Genomic DNA, 4,168 nt, shown 5'->3' on the forward strand with positions numbered 1-4,168 from the left:
TAATTCGAACCCTGTAGTCCTGTATTCTTGAAGAGGATTTCTAGATGGTAAATGTGCTCCATGTTATAAAAGCTAGTTAACCCTTTAGAACCCAATAGAATGTGGATGCTAATTCTAAAAAGTAATGTTTTTTTTCAATGAACCAGACAGCAGAAAAACTACAGTTTACAATTGTTTACAAGCTACTTTGTTATAAAGAGCACAAAACCCCTCTTTAATATGACACCAAACAACATTTACCTCTTATTGTTGAGATACTTCCCATAAAAAAAGAAAAAAGAAAAACAAACTACAAATGACTCACACAAAACGTCATAATAATATATATGATATTCATTTTATTCACTCGCCGTAAATATTGCATATTAATGATATTGGAAATTCAGAAGAAACATGATAAAATATCTAGTTAGTTGAATATACAGCTAAGCAAAAATATACAGCTTTCAAAATGCAAGGCAGGTTTTAATCCCCAAATAAGTAAGGGATAATGTAGGTCCTGATCAGCCAGGTTGTTATAGCGAATACAACTCCGACAGGCTGATCAGGACCCCGACGCGAAGCGGATGTATACGGTATGGTATGTACATACATACAGTATGTACAGGTTCACTGAAGAAGCTCCTGTTGCACAATCACTTTCAGCAAACATGCAGATCATGTGAGTGTGATATACACCAAAGATCAGTGCAATCTGGATGCATGATAGATTCAAATGAATATTGTCTCTTATGATCTATTTAATCTGTTTTTCAATCTGCCTTCATTAAACCTTCTTTGTCTTACACATTGCCACTCTGAAACAAGGACAGACCTGCCTCAATCCCAAAGATGAATGGGTGAAAAAGACTCATGTGCTGAAACTTGTCTTGAATTTTTATTTATTAACAAATCTTTCTTCATGCATTATGCCACTAAACTATTGCTGACCGTTTTGTTTTTTTAGTTCTACCAGAAAGACTCGGGAGATAAAATGATATAACAAGAGTAAATTTATTAATAGCTCAGCAAGCATAGTCTTTGGCGTAGGCCCCGTCCTTAGCAAGCAATGCGAGGGTAACGGAATCTGCAAATCCCGCCTGAAGATGAAGGCAGGGGCGCAGCCGACCCCCTGGAGGTAAAGGAAGGGACCATCCTGGTGGTGGTGGGGAGGATGGAGGGAAAGGACCATCTTGGAGGTGGTTGGGGAGGATGGAGGTAATTGGCGCCGTCAGTATCTGCGAACTCAGACGGATGTAAGTACCATTCTTTTATACTGAGAGTGTTAACACATGATTGGTTAGAAGTGAGTTAATTCATAACGCGCTGATTGAGTCTTCCTGGCAGAACTTAACGCTAAGCTTACATTTCTACCAGAAAGACTCGGGAGATAAAATGATATAACAAGAGTAAATTTATTAATAGCTCAGCAAGCATAGTCTTTGGCGTAGGCCCCGTCCTTAGCAAGCAATGCGAGGGTAACGGAATCTGCAAATCCCGCCTGAAGATGAAGGCAGGGGCGCAGCCGACCCCCAAAGATAGGTGGAGGAACACCTCCACCGGGGGACGGAGGAACACCTCCGCCGGGACGGACGGAGGAACACCTCCGCCGGGACGGAACCCACCCCCAAGATAGGTGGAGGAATACCTCCGCCGGGACGGAGCCCACCCCCGAAGAAACTGTAAGTAAGAGTACCCACCAGTCGTGGATCCTGCAGTTCCTGGAATGAGAAAGAAACGTTAAGAATAACGTGAAAAAGCTTTATTTAATTATTTAATATATTAAAAAATAAACTGCATAAAGACAAGGTCACGATAGACCATACATGAAAGCCATAATATTGCTTGATTATGACGACCACTTAGACAAGGCCTCAATGGACCATAATACCAAATTTGCTGTGCATAGACATGATGTGATAGACAACATAAAGACAAGGTCCAAAGACCACACATAATAGCTATAAAGCACGAGGTCGTGATGACCACATAGAGACGAAGCAGCGATGGACCACTTGACCCTGATAGGCTGCACATAAAAGCCATTGAGGCCACGATGGACCACACATAACACAAGGTCATGCTTGACCACAAGGCCACGATGGACCGCACATAAACACAAGGTCATGCTTGACCACGAGGCCACGATGGACCGCACATAAACACAAGGTCATGCTTGACCACAAGGCCACGATGGACCGCACATAAACACAAGGTCATGCTTGACCACAAGGCCACGATGGACCGCACATAAACACAAGGTCATGCTTGACCACAAGGCCGGCTCGACCACACATAAGGCCGCGATGGACCAACAAACCTCGATGGGCACATGCAGACGAGCCATGCAGGCTACACGGCCATGATAGACCACATATAGCTGGCCACGATGGCCATAAGATGCAAAAGACCACACACGGGACAGGCCACGATAGACCGAACGGCCATTGGACCACATAAAACCAAGGCCTCGACGAGCCACGAGGCCATAAAAGCCACATATAGGACAAGGCCACACGGCCATGGGAGACCACATAGACGAGACCGCTTAGGAGCCACAACGGCCGCTAATGCCACACAGAGACAAGCCTATAAGACAAGGCAACTAAGCCACACAAAACCAAGGCCTCGATGGACCACAGACCACGATGGGCCACACACAGGACAAGGCCACGATAGGCCACACGGCCATGATAGACCACACAGAACGCAGGCCGCGATGGACCACGGACCACGAATGGCCACACATAGGACAAGGCTGCAATAGGCCACAGAGCCGCTAAAGGCCACACGTAGACAAGCTAAACATAAACACGGCCATTAAGCCACATGAAACCACGACCTCTAGAGGTCACTAGACCACGATGGGCCTTGCAGGACAAGGCCACGGTAGGCCACATGGCCATGGGAGACCACAGAGACGAGACCGCTTAGGAGCCACAACGGCTGCTAATGCCACACAAAGACAAAACCTAAGACACAAGGCTACTAAGCCACACAGAACAGAGGCCGCGATGGACCACGAGACCACGATGGGCCATAAGGACCAGGCCACAATAGGCTACACGGCCATGAACAACCACACAGAACACGGCTAAGGCAGCCACTCAGGACAAGTCCACAAACAGCCACAAGGCCGTGATGGACTACACATAGACGAGAGACAAGACCAAACAGACCACACGAAACGAGGCTGCAATAGCCACATGGAGACAGACCGCATTATCCGCTTATCGAGTGATGCGAGCTATAGTTTCAGTGCAGATTAATTGCAGATTAATTGCAACATGACACCACCACCAGTATTTGCATGAGGATTTACCTGAATCGTTACTGAAGAGCTTGCTGAGCTTCCAGAATGATTTTAGAATTATTTCTTGCATAAAACTTGCATAAAGAGGAAAACCATCTGCCCAGCATCTTGATAGCTGAAGTAGAAATGCCACGTTCGGCTGCTGTAGTGGCTGCCCCGATCCTGCAGGAATGACCGGTATGCTGGAAGGGAGACAGCTGTAGCTTTGAGGACAGTCCTGAACCAGGCTTTAGAGAGAGATGCTTCGTTAGGTAGGAAAATAGGGGGAGTGATCTGAGAATCTAGGGCGAATTGTAGGAATTTAATCATAGATAGAAGGGACAAATTTATTGCTAATTTTAGAATTTGTTAATGTGATAACAGAACTGGAGTTATTTGGAGAGCTTAAGAAAGAGTAAAGCAATTAGGCAAGAACGTGAAACAGAAAAAGACAGAGCAAGATCGGAGTGTTTAGATCTTAAGTAAATTCCCCTGGGTGCATGAGCCAAGAATGCTGTTAAAACATGGCTACAATCTGAATATGAAAACAGAAAGAAGACCATTTCGAATAGAAGGGGATTAAAAAGGGGGGGTTGAATGAATTCCACTTCTGTAATGTTGCTGTTACAGCATTTCAACAACTGCAAAGTTACAACGCACAAGTCAAGCATGGAAGACTTAAAGAGATTGCTTTGTAAGGACTATGACAACGCTGAAAGGGACTGAGCGGCATCCTTCCGGATAAGTGGCATCGCAATCCGTAAAGTTACATAATTCCAGCTCCCGCAATGATTTATAGCATATCGAGAGAATGAGTTAATGGATGACTAAAAGATTACTACGCAAAAGCTACATAATTCATCAACTAACCATCCAGAAATGGTGTCTACATGTTGA

The 4,168-nt window shown here is 45.0% G+C and overlaps 1 long non-coding RNA gene across 1 annotated transcript; it reads right to left on the reverse strand.

Annotated features, from left to right (window-relative positions):
- Positions 1–966: 966 nt before the first annotated feature.
- On the reverse strand, positions 967–3,733 carry LOC311288126. The gene is made up of 3 exons (XR_014626884.1): positions 3,302–3,733; positions 1,680–1,700; positions 967–1,217 (listed from the first exon to the last, which is right to left on the reverse strand). It is a non-coding gene; the product is annotated as an uncharacterized lncRNA (long non-coding RNA).
- Positions 3,734–4,168: the final 435 nt, after the last annotated feature.

The sequence above is a fragment of the Rutilus rutilus genome (assembly GCF_951802725.1).
Source record: "Rutilus rutilus genome assembly, chromosome: 3".
NCBI lineage: Eukaryota > Metazoa > Chordata > Actinopteri > Cypriniformes > Leuciscidae > Rutilus > Rutilus rutilus.